The sequence below is a fragment of the Bufo bufo genome, chromosome 2 (assembly GCF_905171765.1).
Source record: "Bufo bufo chromosome 2, aBufBuf1.1, whole genome shotgun sequence".
In the NCBI taxonomy this organism is placed as follows: domain Eukaryota; kingdom Metazoa; phylum Chordata; class Amphibia; order Anura; family Bufonidae; genus Bufo; species Bufo bufo.
Window position 1 is genome coordinate 38500131 of NC_053390.1, and position 17812 is coordinate 38517942.

Below are 17812 nucleotides of genomic sequence, written 5' to 3' on the forward strand. Positions count from 1 at the left end.
AATTTGCATAAGCATTGCACACCACTATTTTTACACGATATCTTATGTGGCTGGTGTGTAACTGTTGTGTAATTCTGGTCCTGCCCTGATCTCTTTTGACCCCTTATCTTCTCACTTGTCTCTCTTTTCCTACCCTCACTCTTCTTCCTCTTTTTTTTACTTAGTTGCTTAAACCTTTTCTCCAACCTCTTTATTGCATACAAGGCAATATCTGGAATTTTATGTTTATGTAACAGGTCCTCTTTTCCCTTACCAGAAAATCTTCCCTTGCAGCACATCTCCTCCTCTGTATCATCAGATCCTCCCCTCTGTTGCAGCACATCTTCTTTTCTGTAGCACCAGATCCTCCCCGCTATTGCAGCACATCTCCTCCTCTGTATCATCAGATCCTCCCCTCTGTTGCAGCACATCTTCTCCTCTGTAGCACCAGATCCTCCCCGCTATTGCAGCACATCTTCTTCTCCTCTGTAGCACCAGATCCTCCCCACTATTGTAGCACATCTTCTCCTCTGTAGCACCAGATCCTCTCCGCTATTGCAGCACATCTTCTCCTCTGTAGCACCAGATCCTCCCCACTATTGTAGCACATCTTCTCCTCTGTAGCACCAGATCCTCCCCGCTATTGCAGCACATCTTCTCCTCTGTAGCACCAGATCCTCTCTGCTATTGCAGCACATCTTCTCCTCTGTAGCACCAGATCCTCTCCGCTATTGCAGCACATCATCTCCTCTGTAGCATCAGATCCTCCCTACTATTGCAGCATGTCCTCCCCTCTATTGCAGCACGTCCACTCCTTTATTGCAGAATGTCCTCCCCTCTATTGCAGCACATCCTCCCCGCTATTGCAGAACATCTCCTGCTCTGTATCATCAGATCCTCCCCTCTGTTGCAGCACATCTTCTTTTCTGTAGCACCAGATCCTCTCCACTTTTGCAGCACATCTTCTCCTCTGTAGCACCAGATCCTCCCCACTATTGTAGCACATCTTCTCCTCTGTAGCACCAGATCCTCTCCGCTATTGCAGCACATCATCTCCCCTGTAGCATCAGATCCTCCCTACTATTGCAGCATGTCCTCCCCTCTATTGCAGCACGTCCACTCCTTTATTGCAGAATGTCCTCCCCTCTATTGCAGCACATCCTCCCCTCTATTGCAGCACATAATCCCCTTCATTTCTTCCCTTCTATAGCATCTTCCCTTCTATAGCATCACATACTATCCTCTATGGCAGCAGATAATCTCCGCTATTGCAGCACATATCCCTCCACTGCAGCATACAATCCTCTCTAGTACAGCACATCTTCTCAACCATTGCAGCACACAGTCCCCTCTGTTGCATCACATGCCCCCCTCTATTGCAGCATATCTGTATTGTAAGGTTGTTTTTTAAGTACTGGTTCTGTCCCTTTCATTCTGTTCCCTTTTATTATTACCATTCTGTGTAACGATGTGCCTTGTAATGTAGTACAATTGTGCTAATAAGACCACATCCCTGAGTGATCTCAGAGACATGCGTGCTGCACACTGGAGGAGGGGCTAAAAGGTTTAAACTCTGTGGCACATATACATTTGGGGGACTCCACCTGAAACTTCGTCCTAGGTAGGACGTAAGTATTGATTTGCCCTATCTCTTACACACCCAGGGTTGTCGGTCAGCTATGTGTTAGAATGATCGACTGAGTCTCACCCCATTTAGGCTCGTGATGTATTTACTTTGTATTATTCTGTATGTGATTTGTCTGTGTTTCCTTATATTTAATCACACTTAGTACATATATTTATTCACTTAGCCTGCATAAGCTTATTCATTCTCAAATCTTTTGAATTCACGTTTTGTAACAATATCATTCCCTTCAAGGCGACACACAATCCCAGTCAATTGCAGCATATCTTCTCAATCATTGCAGCACACAATCCCATCTATATCATCACATCTTCCCCTCGATTGCAGCATATCCTTGCTTCCATCACAGCACATCTTCCCTTCTATTGCACTGCATACTATCCTATACTATACTATGGCAGCACATCCTCTCACCATTTTGCAGCAGTCCTCAATACTCACTGCAGCACATCTCCCCCCCCATGAACACTATGCCTTGTCGCAGAGATAGCCAGCAGTCAAAACACTGGAAGTCTGACTACTCTCAAAAGGAATGGAGTAACAAGGAATAATTATTTTTTGTGTAATTATGACGACTTTGCACCAGGGCACTAGAGAAGAAGCTGCACAGTTCCCTTTAAATTGTACAGTTTTCAGAATCTGTGATGGTCCAGGAGACACTGAAAGTGAATGTAGAGAAGAATAACACAGGAAACTGCCCCAGCATCAGCAAAACAGAGCGCTTTCTTCATGTGAAGGACAAGGGTCATGGAAGGTCCTGCTGAGATCTTGAGAGGATGTCAAGGAACGTTCTGAGTAAACATCAGCGGCAGTAGGAGGACATAAGTCATTATGAACAGCAAGGACACATTTTCTATGGTATGCAGTAATGGGGGAGAGGGGGGGGGGATGAAATATTGGACCATTCCAATACTGTTGGCTTGGATGTGAGTGTCCAGCTGGGTAGAAGGCCAAAGGATCACACAAAAAACTGAGCTCGGAGCCAAAAATAACATTTCTTATCATATCCTAGGGGTGCATCGTCTCCTCATGGAATCTGGTAATTACGGATGCTGTAAATGAGGAGGGTCTGAGGCTTGAGAAATTGTGTCAAGAAATTTTGGGAAGTTCCGACCTAGCAGGAGGTCCAAAAAGTCATAAAACAGCCAATGAAAAGTGCGTCTTTTTTTCTAGAAAAGTCATAGTTTTATCTATTTCCGGGAAAAAACTAATATGGCTGCCATACACAGGGGCCTACACGGAACTTATGGGGCCCTATAACAAAACTTAGTATGTCTCATTGTTCCCTTCAGTACGAGATATAATGTGCAGCTTGCAGATGCCACTAAGGGAAGATCAGCGCACAGGAATGTATACAGTTACCAATGAACTTAATGGAAGCTGTAAAAATCCCTATGCATGAGCCCCCCCCTCCCCCTAGTGGCGGCTGGTGGAAAATACCATCAGTTTATGTTGGGAACTGAAGTTCCGTGTCATGTAGTGCCCAGACTAAATCAGCGTCCACACAACACAGATGACCTGAGACTGAATAGGCCCCACTGGCCCTTGTACTGACCACTATGGCCAACTCTGGGCTGAGTCAGTGGTCATGCTCAGTAGTGTACGTAGTCAGAAAACACAGTGATGAGAGGGGGAAGCCGAGAGAACTCCGCAATCACTGGCATACAGAGGACTGGCCTTCCTGAGTGGTAGTTAGCTAGGTAGTGGAGGTTGAGTGACGCTCGTTAATTGGCGCACCACTGTACGGACAGCCACGGAAGAGGACATTTCAGGAAGAACACGGCGGCCAGCTTGCCGCCTAGAGGAAAACAACAGTACAGAGACCAGTCTGAGTGTGACGACAATTCAGACATCCCAACCTGCAAAAACTCATTTCAGGGAGGTGCACTTCTCATTTCAGGGAGGTTTTCATTTTTTTTCTTTCACAAACTTTTTATTACATTTTCCAAACATATGCAGTATCTGCACACTTTGCTCTATGGTGTGGAGGACCGGGCTCATTACCCTGCCCCAAATTATCATATTTATGTATATGATTAAAGGGATTCTGTCACCACCTATAAGCCCTGTGAGCTAAACATCTGCTTATGTCCAGGGTAGCATTCTGATATCAGAGGTGGCCTTATAAAAGCTATTTGTGGCTTTTACTAACCTGTCAATCACTGAATTAAGGTGCCCAAGCAGGGGAGGTCTGTGGATGCATGGTGCCCGGCCGCACGCATCGCCTTTCGTGCCCAGCGCCGCCTCTCCCTCCCCCTCCTCCCGCTTTGAGATCCCGGTCGTGCGCACAGGATCAGCCTGATGCGCCGTTGCGGAATACTGGCATCGGCTTCTTCTTGCACTGTGCGCACGCGCCGAGAAGGAGACACTGCTACAGGTTGCCGCAAAGGTTTACTGCGAGTAAACTAGAGATGGAAAGTTCGGATCTTTCACATGAATTGGTTCATTCGCTGAGCTGACAAGAAGCAAGTGAACGGAAGCTTAGGTTGCGCAATGCGCATGCGCGGATGCTTCGATTCACTTGCTGACTCGCTGAGTCAGCTCTTGGTCTGAGTCAGGAAGTTTATTCTTTAAAACCCTGTATGTAAATATCTGCCCCACTGTAGGAAAAAAAACAAGCATCCAGGGGGGGTGAATTTAACACTGGGGTAAATAATATAATTAAAATGGAGGGTTAAATGTGTAAATGTATTTTAAAAAAAATACATCTCTCTCAATAGTTATATAGCTACTGAATGAGACAGAAGGAGGGATGCCTTTAACATATATATCTCCTTGAGAAGCCAATTTGACCCTAAAGGGTTAATTCAACCTGTAATGTAAACTCTGTCCTGTCACTTCTCTTATCTCTCTGCTCTGCTATCAGTGAACCTTTCTGGGATATATTGTCTCACATGCTGGTGTCAGGGAGCCGCTATCTAATAGAGGGAGACTCCCTGAACGTCCGGGAGACTTGAGATCCCTGACAATCACCGTGTCGTATATAGTAGGAGACAGCACACCATAGAATTCATATCATTGCTTTTTTTATTCAATTCTTATTTTTTTTAACAGAAAGGTAGAAAAGTAGAAAAGTGCATTTCAGTGCAATATAAATAATTCAGTAGAAATAATAAAATTGTAGACATTATTTATTCATAAAAGACAAACATAATTCAGAAGACACAGATGTGTTTGGGGCAGTCATAGGGGAGCGTACGGGCTGGAACCCTAAAGGGGGGGGGGTTATTTTATAAATAAATAATGTCTACTATTTATATCCATCAGCTTGATAAAGGGCTCCCACCAAGGAGCTGGAAACGTTGGACTGATGCACTGGTGTTGAAGAACAAGAATTCAAGAGGGGGACCTATTCAGGTGACGTGCACCCACGGAAGCCTCTAAAGGGGAGAGTGCTGTGGTCAACGTTCTGCATACGTCCCTCAGGACTGTGCGCGTGCGTGGCGTGTAGAGAAGCGCGGCCTAATATCATGCACGCAAAAAGCGTGTGCCGTGGGCTGAGGACCTGTGAAACAAAGCCGTCACCCCCTCGCTCCTGAGCTGGCGCTATATATGTAAATGGCGTGGCGCTGTTTTAAGAACAAAGCAGCCATGTTTTTCTGATTCTTTGCCAGTCAGGGCTCTGGGAAAGCTGTGGGTGCAGAGACTGAGAGACATCATTAGGTCACATGGCCGCCATACAGCGTGCAGCAGTTTGGGCGGGTCTTCTGACTGGCTGCACATGTGTGGTCTCCCATAGCAACCAATCAGATCATAGCTTTCACTTTCTAACCTCCACAGATAAATGTACTGGTTACTATAGCAACTGCCCCAGTCCTGCATACTTACAATGTATAATGTATACACCACCTGGTATAACCCTACATGGAATCTGTATAATGTATACACCACCTGGTATAACCCTACATGGAATCTGTATAATGTATACACTGCCCGGTATCACCCTACATGGAATCTGTATGATGTATACACTGCCCGGTATAACCCTACATGGAATCTGTATAATGTATACACTGCCCGGTATAACCCTACATGGTAATCTGTATAATGTATACACTGCCCAGTATAACCCTACATGGAATCTGTATAATGTATACACTGCCCGGTATAACCCTACATGGAATCTTTATAATGTATACACTGCCCGGTATAACCCTACATGGAATCTGTATAATGTATACACTGCCCAGTATAACCCTACATGGAATCTATATAATGTATACACTGCCCGGTATAACCCTACATGTAATCTGTATAATGTATACACTGCCCGGTATAACCCTACATGGAATCTGTATAATGTATACACTGCCCGGTATAACCCTACATGGAATCTGTATAATGTATACACTGCCCAGTATAACCCTACATGGAATCTGTATAATGTATACACTGCCCGGTATAACCCTACATGGAATCTTTATAATGTATACACTGCCCGGTATAACCCTACATGGAATCTGTATAATGTATACACTGCCCGGTATAACCCTACATGGAATCTTTATAATGTATACACTGCCCGGTATAACCCTACATGGAATCTGTATAATGTATACACTGCCCGGTATAACCCTACATGGAATCTGTATAATGTATACACTGCCCGGTATCACCCTACATGGAATCTGTATAATGTATACACTGCCCGGTATAACCCTACATGGAATCTGTATAATGTATACACTGCCCGGTATAACCCTACATGGAATCTGTATAATGTATACACTGCCCGGTATAACCCTACATGGAATCTGTATAATGTATACACTGCCCGGTATCACCCTACATGGAATCTGTATAATGTATACTCTGCCCGGTATAACCCTACATGGAATCTGTATAATGTATACACTGCCCGGTATAACCCTACATGGAATCTGTATAATGTATACACTGCCCGGTATAACCCTACATGGAATCTGTATAATGTATACACTGCCCGGTATAACCCTACATGGAATCTGTATAATGTATACACTGCCCGGTATAACCCTACATGGAATCTGTATAATGTATACACTGCCCGGTATAACCCTACATGGAATCTGTATAATGTATACACTGCCCGGTATAACCCTACATGGAATCTGTATAATGTATACACTGCCCGGTATAACCCTACATGGAATCTGTATAATGTATACACTGCCCGGTATCACCCTACATGGAATCTGTATAATGTATACTCTGCCCGGTATAACCCTACATGGAATCTGTATAATGTATACACTGCCCGGTATAACCCTACATGGAATCTGTATAATGTATACACTGCCCGGTATAACCCTACATGGAATCTGTATAATGTATACACTGCCCGGTATAACCCTACATGGAATCTGTACAATGTATACACTGCCCGGTATAACCCTACATGGAATCTGTATAATGTATACACTGCCCGGTATAACCCTACATGGAATCTGTATAATGTATACACTGCCCAGTATAACCCTACATGGAATCTGTATAATGTATACACTGCCCGGTATAACCCTACATGGAATCTTTATAATGTATACACTGCCCGGTATAACCCTACATGGAATCTGTATAATGTATACACTGCCCGGTATAACCCTACATGGAATCTGTATAATGTATACACTGCCCGGTATAGCCCTACATGGAATCTGTATAATGTATACTCTGCCCGGTATAACCCTACATGGAATCTGTATAATGTATACACTGCCCGGTATCACCCTACATGGAGTCTGTATAATGTATACACTGCCCGGTATAACCCTACATGGAATCTGTATAATGTATACACTGCCCGGTATAACCCTACATGGAATCTTTATAATGTATACACTGCCCGGTATAACCCTATATGGAATCTGTATAATGTATACACTGCCCGGTATAACCCTACATGGAATCTGTATAATGTATACACTGCCCGGTATAGCCCTACATGGAATCTGTATAATGTATACTCTGCCCGGTATAACCCTACATGGAATCTGTATAATGTATACACTGCCCGGTATCACCCTACATGGAGTCTGTATAATGTATACACTGCCCGGTATAACCCTACATGGAATCTGTATAATGTATACACTGCCCGGTATAACCCTACATGGAATCTGTATAATGTATACACTGCCCGGTATAGCCCTACATGGAATCTGTATAATGTATACACTACCCGGTATAACCCTACATGGAATCTGTATAATGTATACACTGCCCGGTATAACCCTACATGGAATCTGTATAATGTATACACTGCCCGGTATAACCCTACATGGAATCTGTATAATGTATACACTGCCCGGTATAACCATACATGGAATCTGTATAATGTATACACTGCCCGGTATAACCCTACATGGAATCTGTATAATGTATACACTGCCCGGTATCACCCTACACGGAATCTGTATAATGTATACACTGCCCGGTATAACCCTACATGGAATCTGTATAATGTATACACTGCCCGGTATAACCCTACATGGAATCTGTATAATGTATACACTGCCCGGTATCACCCTACATGGAGTCTGTATAATGTATACACTGCCCGGTATAACCCTACATGGAATCTGTATAATGTATACACTGCCCGGTATCACCCTACATGGAATCTGTATAATGTATACACTGCCCGGTATAACCCTACATGAAATCTGTATAATGTATACACTGCCCGGTATAACCCTACATGGAATCTGTATAATGTATACACTGCCCGGTATAATCCTACATGGAACCTGTATAATGTATACACTGCCCTGTATAACCCTATATGGAATCTGTATAATGTATACACTGCCCGGTATAACCCTACATGGAATCTGTATAATGTATACACTGCCCGGTATAGCCCTACATGGAATCTGTATAATGTATACACTGCCCGGTATAACCCTACATGGAATCTGTATAATGTATACACTGCCCGGTATAACCCTACATGGAATCTGTATAATGTATACACTGCCCCGTATCACCCTACATGGAACCTGTATAATGTATACACTGCCCTGTATAACCCTATATGGAATCTGTATAATGTATACACTGCCCGGTATAACCCTACATGGAATCTGTATAATGTATACACTGCCCGGTATAACCCTACATGGAATCTGTATAATGTATACACTGCCCGGTATAACCCGACATGGAATCTGTATAATGTATACACTGCCCTGTATAACCCTACATGGAATCTGTATAATGTATACACTGCCGGTATAACCCTACATGGAATCTGTATAATGTATACACTGCCCGGTATAACCCTACATGGAATCTGTATAATGTATACACTGCCCGGTATAACCCTACATGGAATCTGTATAATGTATACACTGCCCGGTATAACCCTACATGTAATCTGTATAATGTATACACTGCCCGGTATAGCCCTACATGGAATCTGTATAATGTATACACTGCCCAGTATAACCCTACATGGAATCTGTATAATGTATACACTGCCCAGTATAACCCTACATGGAATCTGTATAATGTATACACTGCCCTGTATAACCCTACATGGAATCTGTATAATGTATACACTGCCGGTATAGCCCTACATGGAATCTGTATAATGTATACACTGCCCTGTATAACCCTACATGGAATCTTTATAATGTATACACTGCCCGGTATAGCCCTACATGGAATCTGTATAATGTATACACTGCCCAGTATAACCCTACATGGAATCTGTATAATGTATACACTGCCCTGTATAACCCTACATGGAATCTGTATAATGTATATACTGCCCGGTATAACCCTACATGTAATCTGTATAATGTATACACTGCCCGGTATAGCTCTACATGGAATCTGTATAATGTATACACTGCCCGGTATAACCCTACATGGAATCTGTATAATGTATACACTGCCCAGTATAACCCTACATGGAATCTGTATAATGTATACACTGCCCAGTATAACCCTACATGGAATCTGTATAATGTATACACTGCCCGGTATAACCCTACATGGAATCTTTATAATGTATACACTGCCCGGTATAACCCTACATGGAATCTGTATAATGTATATACTGCCCGGTATAACCCTACATGTAATCTGTATAATGTATACACTGCCCGGTATAGCTCTACATGGAATCTGTATAATGTATACACTGCCCGGTATAACCCTACATGGAATCTGTATAATGTATACACTGCCCAGTATAACCCTACATGGAATCTGTATAATGTATACACTGCCCAGTATAACCCTACATGGAATCTGTATAATGTATACACTGCCCGGTATAACCCTACATGGAATCTGTATAATGTATACACTGCCCAGTATAACCCTACATGGAATCTGTATAATGTATACACTGCCCGGTATAACCCTACATGGAATCTTTATAATGTATACACTGCCCGGTATAACCCTACATAGAATTTGTATAATGTATACACTGCCCGGTATAACCCTACATGGAATCTGTATAATGTATACACCACATGGTATAACCCTACATGGAATCTTTATAATGTATACACTGCCCGGTATAACCCTACATGGAATCTGTATAATGTATACACTGCCCGGTATAACCCTACATGGAATCTGTATAATGTATACACTGCCCGGTATCACCCTACATGGAATCTGTATAATGTATACACTGCCCGGTATAACCCTACATGGAATCTGTATAATGTATACTCTGCCCGGTATAACCCTACATGGAATCTGTATAATGTATACACTGCCCGGTATAACCCTACATGGAATCTGTATAATGTATACACTGCCCGGTATAACCCTACATGGAATCTGTATAATGTATACACTGCCCGGTATAACCCTACATGGAATCTGTATAATGTATACACTGCCCGGTATAACCCTACATGGAATCTGTATAATGTATACACTGCCCGGTATAACCCTACATGGAATCTGTATAATGTATACACTGCCCGGTATAACCCTACATGGAATCTGTATAATGTATACACTGCCCGGTATCACCCTACATGGAATCTGTATAATGTATACACTGCCCGGTATAACCCTACATGGAATCTGTATAATGTATACACTGCCCGGTATAACCCTACATGGAATCTGTATAATGTATACACTGCCCGGTATAACCCTACATGGAATCTGTATAATGTATACACTGCCCGGTATAACCCTACATGGAATCTGTATAATGTATACACTGCCCGGTATAACCCTACATGGAATCTGTATAATGTATACACCACCTGGTATAACCCTACATGGAATCTTTATAATGTATACACTGCCCGGTATAACCCTACATGGAATCTGTATAATGTATACACTGCCCGGTATAACCCTACATGGAATCTGTATAATGTATACACTGCCCGGTATCACCCTACATGGAATCTGTACACTGCCCGGTATCACCCTACATGGAATCTGTATAATGTATACTCTGCCCGGTATAACCCTACATGGAATCTGTATAATGTATACACTGCCCGGTATAGCCCTACATGGAATCTGTATAATGTATACTCTGCCCGGTATAACCCTACATGGAATCTGTATAATGTATACACTGCCCGGTATCACCCTACATGGAGTCTGTATAATGTATACACTGCCCGGTATAACCCTACATGGAATCTGTATAATGTATACACTGCCCGGTATAACCCTACATGGAATCTGTATAATGTATACACTGCCCGGTATAACCCTACATGGAATCTGTATAATGTATACACTGCTCTGTATAACCCTACATGGAGTCTGTATAATGTATACACTGCCCGGTATAGCCCTACATGGAGTCTGTATAATGTATACACTGCCCGGTATAACCCTACATGGAATCTGTATAATGTATACACTGCCCGGTATCACCCTACCTGGAGTCTGTATAATGTATACACTGCCTGGTATAACCCTACATGGAATCTGTATAATGTATACACTGCCCGGTATAACCCTACATGGAATCTGTATAATGTATACACTGCCCGGTATCACCCTACATGGAATCTGTATAATGTATACACTGCCCGGTATAGCCCTACATGGAATCTGTATAATGTATACACTGCCCGGTATAACCCTACATGGAACCTATATAATGTATACACTGCTCTGTATAACCCTACATGGAGTCTGTATAATGTATACACTGCCCGGTATAGCCCTACATGGAGTCTGTATAATGTATACACTGCCCGGTATAACCCTACATGGAATCTGTATAATGTATACACTGCCCGGTATCACCCTACCTGGAGTCTGTGTAATGTATACACTGCCTGGTATAACCCTACATGGAATCTGTATAATGTATACACTGCCCGGTATAACCCTACATGGAATCTGTATAATGTATACACTGCCCGGTATCACCCTACATGGAATCTGTATAATGTATACACTGCCGGTATAACCCTACATGTAATCTGTATAATGTATACACTGCCCGGTATAACCCTACATGTAATCTGTATAATGTATACACTGCCCGGTATAACCCTACATGGAATCTGTATAATGTATACTCTGCCCGGTATAACCCTACATGGAATCTGTATAATGTATACACTGCCCGGTATAACCCTACATGGAATCTGTATAATGTATACACTGCCCGGTATAACCCTACATGGAATCTGTATAATGTATACACTGCCCGGTATAACCCTACATGGAATCTGTATAATGTATTCACTGCCCGGTATCACCCTACATGGAATCTGTATAATGTATACACTGCCCGGTATAACCCTACATGGAATCTGTATAATGTATACACTGCCCGGTATAACCCTACATGGAGTCTGTATAATGTATACACTGCCCGGTATAACCCTACATGGAATCTGTATAATGTATACACTGCCCGGTATAACCCTACATGGAATCTGTATAATGTATACACTGCCCGGTATAACCCTACACGGAATCTGTATAATGTATACACTGCCCGGTATAACCCTACATGTAATCTGTATAATGTATACACTGCCCGGTATAACCCTACATGGAACCTGTATAATGTATACACTGCCCGGTATCACCCTACATGGAATCTGTATAATGTATACACTGCTCTGTATAACCCTACATGGAGTCTGTATAATGTATACACTGCCCGGTATAGCTCTACATGGAATCTGTATAATGTATACACTGCCCGGTATAACCCTACATGGAATCTGTATAATGTATACACTGCCCAGTATAACCCTACATGGAATCTGTATAATGTATACACTGCCCAGTATAACCCTACATGGAATCTGTATAATGTATACACTGCCCGGTATAACCCTACATGGAATCTGTATAATGTATACACTGCCCAGTATAACCCTACATGGAATCTGTATAATGTATACACTGCCCGGTATAACCCTACATGGAATCTTTATAATGTATACACTGCCCGGTATAACCCTACATAGAATTTGTATAATGTATACACTGCCCGGTATAACCCTACATGGAATCTGTATAATGTATACACCACATGGTATAACCCTACATGGAATCTTTATAATGTATACACTGCCCGGTATAACCCTACATGGAATCTGTATAATGTATACACTGCCCGGTATAACCCTACATGGAATCTGTATAATGTATACACTGCCCGGTATCACCCTACATGGAATCTGTATAATGTATACACTGCCCGGTATAACCCTACATGGAATCTGTATAATGTATACTCTGCCCGGTATAACCCTACATGGAATCTGTATAATGTATACACTGCCCGGTATAACCCTACATGGAATCTGTATAATGTATACACTGCCCGGTATAACCCTACATGGAATCTGTATAATGTATACACTGCCCGGTATAACCCTACATGGAATCTGTATAATGTATACACTGCCCGGTATAACCCTACATGGAATCTGTATAATGTATACACTGCCCGGTATAACCCTACATGGAATCTGTATAATGTATACACTGCCCGGTATAACCCTACATGGAATCTGTATAATGTATACACTGCCCGGTATCACCCTACATGGAATCTGTATAATGTATACACTGCCCGGTATAACCCTACATGGAATCTGTATAATGTATACACTGCCCGGTATAACCCTACATGGAATCTGTATAATGTATACACTGCCCGGTATAACCCTACATGGAATCTGTATAATGTATACACTGCCCGGTATAACCCTACATGGAATCTGTATAATGTATACACTGCCCGGTATAACCCTACATGGAATCTGTATAATGTATACACCACCTGGTATAACCCTACATGGAATCTTTATAATGTATACACTGCCCGGTATAACCCTACATGGAATCTGTATAATGTATACACTGCCCGGTATAACCCTACATGGAATCTGTATAATGTATACACTGCCCGGTATCACCCTACATGGAATCTGTACACTGCCCGGTATCACCCTACATGGAATCTGTATAATGTATACTCTGCCCGGTATAACCCTACATGGAATCTGTATAATGTATACACTGCCCGGTATAGCCCTACATGGGATCTGTATAATGTATACTCTGCCCGGTATAACCCTACATGGAATCTGTATAATGTATACACTGCCCGGTATCACCCTACATGGAGTCTGTATAATGTATACACTGCCCGGTATAACCCTACATGGAATCTGTATAATGTATACACTGCCCGGTATAACCCTACATGGAATCTGTATAATGTATACACTGCCCGGTATAACCCTACATGGAATCTGTATAATGTATACACTGCTCTGTATAACCCTACATGGAGTCTGTATAATGTATACACTGCCCGGTATAGCCCTACATGGAGTCTGTATAATGTATACACTGCCCGGTATAACCCTTCATGGAATCTGTATAATGTATACACTGCCCGGTATCACCCTACCTGGAGTCTGTATAATGTATACACTGCCTGGTATAACCCTACATGGAATCTGTATAATGTATACACTGCCCGGTATAACCCTACATGGAATCTGTATAATGTATACACTGCCCGGTATCACCCTACATGGAATCTGTATAATGTATACACTGCCCGGTATAGCCCTACATGGAATCTGTATAATGTATACACTGCCCGGTATAACCCTACATGGAACCTATATAATGTATACACTGCTCTGTATAACCCTACATGGAGTCTGTATAATGTATACACTGCCCGGTATAGCCCTACATGGAGTCTGTATAATGTATACACTGCCCGGTATAACCCTACATGGAATCTGTATAATGTATACACTGCCCGGTATCACCCTACCTGGAGTCTGTGTAATGTATACACTGCCTGGTATAACCCTACATGGAATCTGTATAATGTATACACTGCCCGGTATAACCCTACATGGAATCTGTATAATGTATACACTGCCCGGTATCACCCTACATGGAATCTGTATAATGTATACACTGCCGGTATAACCCTACATGTAATCTGTATAATGTATACACTGCCCGGTATAACCCTACATGTAATCTGTATAATGTATACACTGCCCGGTATAACCCTACATGGAATCTGTATAATGTATACTCTGCCCGGTATAACCCTACATGGAATCTGTATAATGTATACACTGCCCGGTATAACCCTACATGGAATCTGTATAATGTATACACTGCCCGGTATAACCCTACATGGAATCTGTATAATGTATACACTGCCCGGTATAACCCTACATGGAATCTGTATAATGTATTCACTGCCCGGTATCACCCTACATGGAATCTGTATAATGTATACACTGCCCGGTATAACCCTACATGGAATCTGTATAATGTATACACTGCCCGGTATAACCCTACATGGAGTCTGTATAATGTATACACTGCCCGGTATAACCCTACATGGAATCTGTATAATGTATACACTGCCCGGTATAACCCTACATGGAATCTGTATAATGTATACACTGCCCGGTATAACCCTACACGGAATCTGTATAATGTATACACTGCCCGGTATAACCCTACATGTAATCTGTATAATGTATACACTGCCCGGTATAACCCTACATGGAACCTGTATAATGTATACACTGCCCGGTATCACCCTACATGGAATCTGTATAATGTATACACTGCTCTGTATAACCCTACATGGAGTCTGTATAATGTATACACTGCCCGGTATAGCCCTACATGGAGTCTGTATAATGTATACACTGCCCGGTATAACCCTTCATGGAATCTGTATAATGTATACACTGCCCGGTATCACCCTACCTGGAGTCTGTATAATGTATACACTGCCTGGTATAACCCTACATGGAATCTGTATAATGTATACACTGCCCGGTATAACCCTACATGGAATCTGTATAATGTATACACTGCCCGGTATCACCCTACATGGAATCTGTATAATGTATACACTGCCCGGTATAGCCCTACATGGAATCTGTATAATGAATACACTGCCCAGTATAACCCTACATGGAATCTGTATAATGTATACACTGCCCGGTATAGCCCTACATGGAATCTGTATAATGTATACACTGCCCGGTATAGCCCTACATGGAATCTGTATAATGTATACACTGCCCGGTATAACCCTACATGTAATCTGTATAATGTATACACTGCCCGGTATAGCCCTACATGGAATCTGTATAATGTATACACTGCCCGGTATAACCCTACATGGAACCTATATAATGTATACACTGCTCTGTATAACCCTACATGGAGTCTGTATAATGTATACACTGCCCGGTATAGCCCTACATGAAGTCTGTATAATGTATACACTGCCCGGTATAACCCTACATGGAATCTGTATAATGTATACACTGCCCGGTATCACCCTACCTGGAGTCTGTGTAATGTATACACTGCCTGGTATAACCCTACATGGAATCTGTATAATGTATACACTGCCCGGTATCACCCTACATGGAATCTGTATAATGTATACACTGCCCGGTATCACCCTACATGGAATCTGTATAATGTATACACTGCCGGTATAACCCTACATGTAATCTGTATAATGTATACACTGCCCGGTATAACCCTACATGTAATCTGTATAATGTATACACTGCCCGGTATAACCCTACATGGAATCTGTATAATGTATACTCTGCCCGGTATAACCCTACATGGAATCTGTATAATGTATACACTGCCCGGTATAACCCTACATGGAATCTGTATAATGTATACACTGCCCGGTATAACCCTACATGGAATCTGTATAATGTATACACTGCCCGGTATAACCCTACATGGAATCTGTATAATGTATACACTGCCCGGTATCACCCTACATGGAATCTGTATAATGTATACACTGCCCGGTATAACCCTACATGGAATCTGTATAATGTATACACTGCCCGGTATAACCCTACATGGAGTCTGTATAATGTATACACTGCCCGGTATAACCCTACATGGAATCTGTATAATGTATACACTGCCCGGTATAACCCTACATGGAATCTGTATAATGTATACACTGCCCGGTATAACCCTACACGGAATCTGTATAATGTATACACTGCCCGGTATAACCCTACATGTAATCTGTATAATGTATACACTGCCCGGTATAACCCTACATGGAACCTGTATAATGTATACACTGCCCGGTATCACCCTACATGGAATCTGTATAATGTATACACTGCCTGGTATAACCCTACATGGAACCTGTATAATGTATACACTGCCCGGTATAACTAGGTGATTTTCCTAGTCTATGACGGAAAGTCATGGTTTTATTAAAGACACGGAGGCGAGTATTGCTATCTCCTTCTTTACTGTCACCACACAGCAGCAAAGAAAAAACTTTACATAACATGACGTAACCATGGTAACATCACCCTCCCCTCATAGTCCATATAATAGACGGCTCCTCCTATAGATCCTCCTCTTTCTTTACGAGCCTGACACCATGACCGGAACCACCGAACACGAAACCGGAACCTTGAATCGGGAAAACGACCATCATGGAACCCCCGGAACATCCGAACGAACATCATCAGCTGAGATCACTGGAACCTTTCTTCCTTGAAAGCCAACATGGCTATAACTGGAGCAGAGCAATTGAAGCCCGCAGCGAATCAACTTCCTCCTGAAAGTGATAAACAAATTAAGCAATGGGCAGAAGAATACATCGCTAGTCATACGCGATCCTGCCATCATAAAAATCTTAAGCCGACTATGCAGACAAAGCATGCAAATCAG